Source organism: Erpetoichthys calabaricus, chromosome 9 (assembly GCF_900747795.2).
Source record: "Erpetoichthys calabaricus chromosome 9, fErpCal1.3, whole genome shotgun sequence".
Taxonomy (NCBI): Eukaryota; Metazoa; Chordata; class Cladistia; order Polypteriformes; family Polypteridae; genus Erpetoichthys; species Erpetoichthys calabaricus.
In genome coordinates, this window is record NC_041402.2 from 138,328,856 (window position 1) to 138,339,842 (window position 10,987).

Sequence of the window (10,987 nt, forward strand, 5' to 3'; positions counted from 1 at the left end):
GTTTGACATAAAGATGTCCCGCTTAAACTCGGCATGCCACAGCGAAGCCTTTATTCTGAGGGCAGCTTAACTTCAACTGTCAGTCTGACGACTTGTCTTTGATCCATAGGATGAAACCCAGAGATGACAATATGACCACTGCAAGAACATTCGACCGAAGGCACATTGCTGGGGAATTGAAGTCCAAGCGCTGTGAAGGGGAGACAATGACGATTCATTTCAAATCTTCAAGTAAGTCTCAAGCACAAAAAATTATGCAAGACATTTTTCTTAAATAATTAAAAAAAAAACATAAAATCCAATGGAGTTTGAAGGCTGAATTTAAATGGGGGAGGGGGGCTAACTGGTAAACGTTTGTCAGGAACAAGAATGCCACCAACATGTCACATGACAGACCTTAATCCAGCACCAGAAGGCCTCCATGGCCAACAAATGGTAGTGGTCCGGTTGATGCCAGTGTGAGAAAATAGGTGTCTTGATTTTTGTCCTTTTTATCAGCTGCCAGCCTTGAAAGATCCCAAATATGTTCATCAACATGATTATTAAAGAGAAGTGGCTCAAGTGGAAGCATGTAGTACTCCATGTGGACATTAGAGGGTAAAGACAAGGAAGAAAAAAATCACTGTCCCTCTCATAGGGAACTCATCTTGGATGCTGTCTAGTAAACCTGGCCCATTAACGGCAACAGATTGGAGGTTCACCAAATGGCACCATCAGAGGTTCAAGCTTGGTGTAACTGAGGCTGATATAAGCCTGTCCCAACAAGCGTGGCCAGATATAGCTTTTGAGTACAGTATACTTCATCGTGGGTGATTTTGTCTGGGAGTCATAGGAGCATTACAAGCAGTGTTATTCTACTTTCTTTTTGAACACGTCAAACTTTGTATGTACAGTACAGAGAATCCGTTCTTTGATTTGAAGGCTACAGTGTGCATACAACAGGGTCATAAGGGCTTAATGCTTAGTAAACGCTCAGCGGGAAATCCTAGAAGGGAGCGGAACCAGAACGACGTCATCGTCACTACATGTATGCTGCGTGTGTATGCTTTGAGAATGTTCCTGCCTTCACAACAGTAAAGTTGCTTATTTTCTTTCTCTTTTGTGAAAGTCTGTGACCCACACATCACAATATCTGGGCGTAGGTGGTCTACACATGCCCTCTAGTGGTCAGGGCGGATTACTGTATCCCTATGTAGATTCCCCTATCTTTGTTTTGTTTAGACAAATTTGTCCGAACCGGACCGGAAAACAAAGAAATGTTTATGTTGTGTGCCTCAGTAGCGCCTGCGCTGTCTGCACTATGCGAGGCCCAATCTGTTGCCTAGAAACGGCCCAGGGCCACGCGAGATGTTTTTTTTTTTAAACAGCACTACAGACCTATGAACACTGTACTCAAAGCAAATGTCCGATTAAATTGTTTTATATTATTTTCGCATACTAGCGATGTACGGTCTTAACGTCTGATGACAACAATGATGATAATGCAAATAATAGTAATCTTCAAACTTTAGTATAGAAGAGACATATATGGCGAAATAAAATTAAAATTAAAACTGCAACAGGACTGTAGCTCTTGAGTGAATTTCTAAAAGCTGATTTATCCCAAACTATGATCGTCTCCCAAATGGGCATACATTAAAACCTGTGTTAAAACTTGGCAAATGTCGTCGTCTGCTGCACACCATGTGAGTTTCGCGCTGGGTTTGCTAAAGCAGATGTGCATTTTTTGGGGAAGCAGCTTGCATTATTTGCTTACACGAGCATATAGTAAATAGAAATTGTGGGTAGAGATTACAGTTTAAAGATAATCATTATACTATCAGTTTCACTGAATGCTGTTATTATGATAAGTTTACTAAAAATGTGTCTGAGTCGTTTCAAACAATAGCAATACAATCTGAGTTTAAATTTATATATTCAGGATTGAGTTTATATATTCCGACGCTGAGTTTATATAATCAGGAATGACTTTATATATTCTGATGCTGACGTTATATATTTGGGAATGACTTTATATATTCCAATGCTGACTTTATATATTCGGGAATGACTTTATATATTCCAACAGTGACTTTATATATTGAAAAAATCATTGTATTTGCCTGTTTGGCACCCCATAATATATACAGTATGTATATATATATATATATATATATATATATATATATATATATATATATATATATATATATATATATTACTAACCGAGAATGCTAAACCGGATGGACGCAGGGACATCCGGCCATGGGCCGTAGCCGCAAAAAGACGTACTGCGCAGGCGCCCCAAGAAATGAGGCTCCGCGAGAGGCGGCCGCGACCACAGAAAAAAGGAGTGAGCACAGAAAAAAGGAGTCAAACGCAGGCGATGCACAGCGCCGCACGAAAGCCATTGCACACGAAAGTAGCACACAAAAAAAAAAGAAGCCGCTCGCGCCCACCTGCAAGCCCCCCCCCACAAGAGGAGGATTCAACAAGCCCCTGGCACACAAAAAGAAAGAAGACGCTCGTGCCCCACCAACCCCCCCCCCCCCCCCCCCACGCTCAGACACCGAAAAAGCACACAGCGCCGCACGAATCCCATTGCACACGAAACGGGACCCACACAAACAGGAGGATTTAACAAGCTCCTAACGCACCAAAAAAAAGAAGCCGTGACCGCCACGCCAGGCCCATTAGAGATGAGACATGGCACACGAAACGTTCACAACAACGGCGAATCAGACCCACAAACACACTAACATCAATAAGAAGTGACACCCAAAGCCCCATTTCTAAAGGAACCGTCCATATTAAACATACGTCATCTCAACACCTTCACACTAGGCAGCATAGGTGGATCTCCTTACAATAAAGCACTATTAACCGTTCAACTGCAGAAAAGGCTCCATATTAACAGTGAGTGCGATCCTCCTTATTACTTATCCATATTTCGCATGCTGAGGAACAAACAAGTCATGAATACACGCTCACGGGTACAAAACGATTCGGCTCGGATAACAGGACCAAACACACGAACCCGCATGAAACAACAAAATACACGGCGGCGCATCTGCATTACATCCTACAATAGTTCATTTGATTTTGCATCTACCGGAGTAAATATCAGGTCACCAAAAGGCAATGACCCATACCGCTTTCGCGTATGTGGACAAATATTACATCGCTTTGGAACAGTGCACCCTGAAACAAATCAAGAACGCAAATACGCACAAATCACGTCGGCACCTACAAAGCGCTTCTGAAACCGCGGAAGAAAAAATGTCTCGGCTCCAAAAACACATGTCACTCCTTATTCAAAACACCAGTCCCAATCACAGAAACATCGGTATCCACTATGACAATGCACAGTAACAATGCACGTGACATCCGTCTTGCCACACTATTAATTATAGATGAATGTACAATGGCATCCAGTCACTTACTCAACACCATTGATAAACTTCTAAAAAACGTTGATGAATAATAATATTCCCTTTGCGGGAAAGGTACTTTTATTAGGAGAAGATTTTAGACAGTGCTTAACTATTACTCCACTTACAATCCGCTCAGCTATTGTTCAGTCCACCTTAAAATACGCGGACAATAATGACATTGCGTTGATGAATAATAATATTCCCTTTGGAGTAAAGGTACTTTTATTAGGAATAGATTTTAGACAGTGCTTACCTATTGCTCCACATGCCATGCGCTCAGCTATTATTCAGTCCACCTTAAAATACGCGATGACGTCATATAAACAACACGAGACCGAACTACGATACATATACAGGCGCGAGACCTGATTGGTGAATACGAAGAAACGAACAGTCCGCATATTAACAGTGAGTTCGATCCTACTTATTACTTATCCATATTCCTAACGATAAAGATCAAACAAGTCATCAATTCACGATCACGGATACAAAACTAGACAGCTCGAGTAACGGGACCACAAACACGAACCCGCATCAAACAAAAAAATTCACCTCGGCGCGCTTCTAAAACCGCGGAACACAAAATGTTACGCGAACAATTGGCTTTGCTTTCTAAAGATACACTTGGTACAAAACATGCGATTTCCAGATCCCGAATATAACAATTGGTTATTACAACTAGAACATTATACACTCACCAATACAGATGGACTTCACCCAGATATTATTACAATTCCTCAACCCTTCATCTGCGACGACTTACTTACGGAGATATTTGGAACAGCGGTCTCATTGGACCAAATGCCCCTTTTAACACAACTCACTATATTATGTCCAAAAAATATTAATGTTGATCACATTAATAACCAGGTCATTTCATTACTTCCTGGAGAGGCACGGCTCTTTCTAAGCTCTGACAAAGTTGACTCTGATGACGACAATGAACATCTGAATTTCCCCTTAAAATATTTGAACACTATTAACCCAGCCAATACTATTAAGAAACCTTAACACTAAACAGGGTTTATGCAATGGCACACGTTTAGTCGTCAACACCATGACACACAATGTTATTCAAGCAACAGTTCTTACAGGATCACATGCTAACAATACTGTTCTCATTCCTAGAATTGACCTTACGAGTTCTGGCCTAGAATTACCTTTTACATTGAAACGCCGACAGTTCCCCATTAAACCTGCATTTGCCATGACCATCAACAAATCACAAGGACAAACCATGGACAAGGTTGGCATCTACCTCTCTGAGCCCGTTTTTGGACATGGACAACTTTATGTTGCCTTCTCACGTGTTCGACGTTCATCTGACATTAAAGTTATAAATGCTCCATGCCAAGGAAGACTCATTCAAAGACAGGACACCATCTTTACTACTACTGTGGTGTACAAAGAAATATTCCAATAAACCATTACTCTGTGCCAAACACTGTATTTTTTGCTTTCTATATGCATCATCCACACCTGCACACTATTCTATATCTAATTCATACATCTCACTCTTTGTCATGCCCCAACGCCAGGGGTTGGCGAGCGAAGCGAGCAGGGGGCAGAGCCCCCTAGTATATATATAATATATTATATGTGTGTGTGTGTGTGTATATGTATATATATTTATACTGAACATATATGTGTATATATATGTATGCAGCCCTCTAGGACAGGGGTTGGGGTCCTCCCTGCATGGAGTTTGCATGTTCTTCCCATGTCCCCATGGGTCTGCTCTCACAGTCCAAAGACATGCAGGTTAGGTGAATTGGTGTTCCTAAACTGGATGTGTGCGCCCTGTGATGAACTGGCACCCTGTCCATGGCTTGTTCCTCCCTTGTGCCCTGTTCTACTTGGGATAGGCTCCCAGAAACCCTGTTCAGGACAAAGTGAGTTAGGAAATGACTGACTGATATTTTATATAATGTTTTTCTGTTACCTGCACAGTGAATGTAAAGTCAGATTAAATGTGCTTAATTCACATCCAGTGTTGTTTTCAACGCCGATGTGTGGGTGCTAAGAGAAATGTGACAAGCAGCACTCAGCGTCACAAAAGTGAGTCTCGGGTTCTCTGATGGCACATTATAACATCAAAGAGAAAGCTGAGAGCACATTTAAATTGCCCACAAGAAATGCCTTTGGAAACCAAGGCAAAATTTTATAATTGTATTTATTATTTTTTGCTTCCATCTATGCTTATCTGTGCTGACAGAAGACGTAGGCCTATTTATTTTTCTCACTATATGTTTTTCACAATCAATTGACTGAGCTAAAAGCTACGATAATGATAGTGACTGGAACGACATTATTACTGTTTAGCAGACACTGTTCTCTAAAGCATCTTGAACAAATGATTATCAATCAAGTACTTGTACATCTACTAAGTAACTCTTCACAGATATGACAAATTAAATGAAAACTAATAGACTAAATAAAATGCATCTTTTAGAAGGCTAATAGGGTCTTTAGGACCCAACATGGAATGCTGCTTCAGTGGTGGGTCACTCTTTTTGTTTTATTTATTTTTGTTTTTTTGCACGTCAATGTTTTAGATATCCTATATAACAGCAGATAATTAAGACTGAAACTGTAGCCATTAGCATTAATCCATTTGTTAAGTGTTGCGTCTTTGAACGAATTTGAACGAACATACCACAAACTAAAGAAGCCCCCGCAGCTGCTGACTGTTGGTCTCGATCTCATCTGATCTAAACTCGTCTGTCTCATGCAATCTCCTGCAATTTCCTCTTTTATATCCTGTGTCTTTGACGTTATATGGTATAACTTCGCTTAAACTGAACCCTCTTATTTGGTACATACAGCACTGATAAGTAAAACAGACTCTTCTGTAATCATTACATTTAACATAACCCCAAAATATTTTACTATATATACATTACACGTATCATTAATACATTGTGATTGGGCTGCCAAGCAATAATTTACGAAATGAATGCTTCATGTCCTCATTTTGATTTTCTTTTTTGCCGCAATTCTAATTTATTCCTTGTTTTTTTTTCCAGCTGTGACGGCCGGCCGTAGCACTTACCCGGCAGGGACGCCTCCGCACTGAAAGGACCGGGGAGGGAACATTCACAGAACATTGTCTCCTTCGGTCCATATATTGCGGAGGCGTCCAGGCCGGGTAAGTGCCACGGCCGTCCGGCAGAAAGCATAACCGAGTTACCGTCTAATGAAATTGTGAGGACTGAAATAATCTTTGAAATTACAAATACAGATCAAACACAGATTTTTAGGAATAAGGAAATGACTAAAGAATACCGATCGAGGAAGCCGAAACTCTTGTAATAAAAGCATGCATTTTTTCAGGGACATCCTGCTTTATGTAAAGTAAAAACTGTATATTATAAAAAGTCATGAAGAAACTGACCAATTACATAAAAAGAAGAGTAAACATTAGCCTACCGTATGCATTTCAAAAACGACAAGAAAGTTCGAAACAAAAGAATGGTATTAAATAGAATTTTTTGTTAATCTGCGGGTTTTCCCCGAGTTTACTGCCTTACGTAAATTGTTAGCAGCTCAAAGCGGAGCAATTTTATAGTTGTGCTGCACCCCGAAGCAACATTAAAATGGTTCTGTCAGGTTTGTGACTGGGGACGAAACAACACGCTTAAGAGCTTTAGATGATGGCTATCATGACACAACACCCTAGTACTACAGAGCTTTAGATAGGAAAGATATGAGAAAGAGAGAGAGAGCGAATTATTAAAATTGTCTCCTGTGACCCTGCATTTCTTCGTTTGGAAACAGATGATCTTCCTTCACTGTGTCATCATCCATGTACGTTTTCTCTTAGGAACGCTGTCTGGAAAAAAGATTTGACTGCCATCTAGTGGTGTGATTAATTCAATCAGCTGTAAGGTGAATAAGCGGAATGACATCGATATCAGAAAACGTCATTTCAGACAGAGTTCAAACAAAGATAGGCAGGCGTCGTAAGAAAGTGCATCAGGGTCCGATGTTAAAATCGTTTTTATTTACAATCGGCAGCATTTGCGGAAATATTTTATTTTTTATTTTAGAAATATTCAAAAGGAAACACATTATCAATGAAATAATCCTTAAGAGGTACAGTGCGATCACATTCAAATTAAATTCATAAATAGAGATAAAACGTGGGTGTATTTTGAATCTTGCTTAGGACTCAGTCAAATGTGAATTTATTTTTATTTTCTGTTTTATTCTTATTATTAAGTATATTCTATTTTAATTAAATGTTGTTTACACTGATTTTACCACGTTTTGAGGATCTTGGGTTGATCAGTCAACAGCGAAAGGCTGCTTAACGTAACTATTGGTGATAACTAACTCTGAGGATTTGTCTAATTGATGATATTCAACCAGGAGATTATTACTGTTCAACAGATGACTACTCTGCAGCAGATTTACCAGACTCGGAACATCTCAATAGTGATGATAGTGATAGTGAGCCAGAACTTATTGGGGATGCACATGGGCATGGTAGGCATTGGGTGTCCATTGCCTTCATTCCTGATTTGGTTCGCCTCCAGGCTATAAGTGAAATGTCTGTCAGACACTATGATTGGCAGCCTGTGAACTATGCTGAACAACACCTTGATTTAGAGTTGATGAAACTCATTTCTAATTGTCCAAATGTATCATCACTGACTACCACTTGCACATACCTCAACACTACAGTAACTGTGATTATCATTGTTTTGGAGCATCTACAAATTAGAATGTTCTAGTCCAGCACGTTATGAATTCTAATCATTAGTGGCCATCTCACTTATAACATGTTCTTCAAATTGACCACTTTTAAGCTCGTTCTCAATGACAATATAACTACTAAAGAAATGAAGAAAAGATAGAAAGGTCAATTCTGGAAGATTAGGCTATTTCACGATCGCATTCGTAAATACTACTTCGTTCAGTTTTGACTGGAATGGTTGTGGGTTGATAAGCGGATGATCCCATTTTCAGTATCATGTCCATTTTGGCAGTGTGTGCCAAGTAAGCCCAATCCTGTGGGGATCAAGAACTTTGTGAAGGCTTGAGCTAGTAGGTTTGTGTTGTATTTTGAAGTTTATCAGGGTGCAGAAGCACTCCATTCACAGGTTTCTGCAATAGAAGAAATGGGCTTTGGAGGCTTGGTTGTAGAACATCTGGTTGATCCCCTGTCTCTGTTGCAAAGATATACTGTTATAAAGGTCAGGGTCATTTTATTGCCCCATAATGATGTACAGTAAAATTATTCCTTGCATGATTTCTGTTTTTTTCTACTATTTTGTGAATTTTTACATTGTGATTATACTTTTCAATAATGTTATCAGTTTTCTTTTCGCTGCAAATTTATATACTTCCGTATTTGGATTATTATTTTGAAGGAATGTACATGGTTCTGTTTGTGCTGCACGTTTATGTGCAAATACTGATTGTAGTTTTAAATAATGACAGTTTCTCTTTGCAATGCAAAGTTCCTATACAGAAAATTATATTTTGAGTGATTTGATATAAATTTTAAAATGTTACCCTTTGTCCTTACATGAAGATAAACCTGGTGTCCACATATGGGGACATTGTTTTTTTTCTTGTTTCAAGATACTGCTTAGTATCTACAGTTATCACATTCTAATATTTACAATTAGTGAGGAGAAATTAAAATTCCAATTTTTTCAAATAAAAGCAAACTACTGCTGTTGTATGTATACTAGTGAAGATGTCTTTAGACATTTGTGCATCCAGTCACTTTCATTTTCTTCGATCATTCCATACTTTTTCATTGCCCACCCATGTCAACATATGCAATTTACACCCAACAACCATACTGAACATTCAGTCAGCTAAACACGCAGTGTACCTTCAAAATCCAACTCGTATCTAATTCGGGGTTGAGGGGAACCAGTGGCTAACTCAACAGTAACAGACAGGGACCCCCCATATAACTTTATAGAGGTACCTAAGTTTGTCTTAATTTCAGGAAAACCAGAATAGCATGGAAACACATGGAAAATGTGAGACTTACTAACATGGAACACAACCTGTGTCTAGTCACTTTTGAGGTGACAGCCCTATCTGCTTCTCCATCTTCCTTTACTTCAAAAACTCCCTGCTATGCAGACGGGCGTTTTTCTTTCTTATTCTTTTCACTCAGTTGCTTGCTTAGTGTACCAATACTTGCATGATAGTGAAATGGTCACTAAAACGACTAGCATTATAGTTTTTTTGGGGGGCAGATTATTTCTTACAATTTGGAGCCTAAAAAACAAAAGTTGTAAACTGAGTAATACATACAGTAACAGAAAGTAGATTTATGTTGGAAAGGGTTTACAATGCTTTGCTGGGAAAGGCAAAATTGGTTAACTGGTTCATGTTTTCCACTTGTATGTGTACATAGGACAGAAAGTGTTTAGTAAGTAAATGCAATATTGTAAAAGGATGAGGAAGAAAGCCTAATGTATCATCATGCCTGCAGAGAAAAATTCCAGTTCTTTAAGGGATGCCAAATAAAGAAAAACTCTTACTGATGAGATCTTATTTCATGCAGTGGCTCTTGGAAAGAATTGGGTAACAAACAACCACACAGTTTGGTCTTAAAAGAAAAATTGACCTCAATGTCCCTCATAATTGTTTTCTTGCCTTTTTTATTCTTTCTTAAACTTCCTTACAGTAGAGGGCTGCTTTGGCAGTTATGAATGGAAGGCTGAATACAAGTGTAGACAAAGTCTGTCACAATCACTCATTCTGGGCCAATTTAGAGTCACCAATCAACTAACTGCTCCGTCTTCAGTATTTTTTGTTATACAATTACCTAGCAAAAGAAAACAATGAAGACATAAGCAAAAGGTGTAAACTTTAAACAGACATTGACTGGGCCCATGCTCAAACCCAGGTACCTGTAATTATAAGGCAACTCTGCTTACTACTTTACAGTTATCTTTTAGTAAAGTTCTTCTGCAATGATTGTGAAATGAGCCTCAAGTCTCCACTAATACAATTGGGTGGTCCCCAAAAACATGCAATGAAAAGAATGCACTTTAAAAATGTATAGCAAAGTACAGTCATGCTGCGCTGACACCATGCTGAATCTGGAGCACTTCAGTGTTCCAGACATTATTGCACAAAATGTCCAATAAACCATTCGGGCTGTGCATTTATGTACTTGAATAACTGAAACTATCAATAACCAGTTTGTTGCTTAAATATTAATAAATGTTTTGGTATTGACCTGAACAACCAAGGATATCACTGTTAAATCTCCCTGAGATTTTGAAAGGATAAATAAAAGTAAACCTCAAAATGATAGTAGGTGTCACTATAAAAAAATAATTTTATTTGGAACTGATTAACGCATTATCAGATACATTGAAAGCAGACAGATTGACAGCATGATATTGCTAATATTTTCATATTGATACACTCAGTCAACTGCTTTTTTTCACTAATAAAACCTTGCAAATTATTCTTGCAGTAACAAATTAGTGAAAGCACAGTGCTGAATTTTGGTCTTCTTCTTCTTTCGGCTGCTCCCATTAGGGGTTGCCACAGCAGATCATCTTCTTCCATATCTTTCTGTCCATTTGTAC

At 38.9% G+C, this 10,987-nt stretch overlaps 1 protein-coding gene across 2 annotated transcripts in view; it reads left to right on the top strand.

The window, feature by feature from the left end:
* LOC114644861 (zinc finger protein ZFP2-like) overlaps positions 1–10,507 on the top strand; it is a 64,686-nt gene extending 54,179 nt beyond the window's left edge. Inside the window, exon 5 of one of the 2 annotated variants that reach the window (XR_007935828.1) lies at positions 10,248–10,507. The gene's annotated coding sequence lies outside the window, so the exon portion shown is untranslated. Of the gene's footprint in view, positions 1–10,103 lie in introns of both variants that reach the window. The other variant, XR_007935829.1, reaches the window with a different exon arrangement.
* The last annotated feature ends 480 nt before the right edge of the window (positions 10,508–10,987 follow it).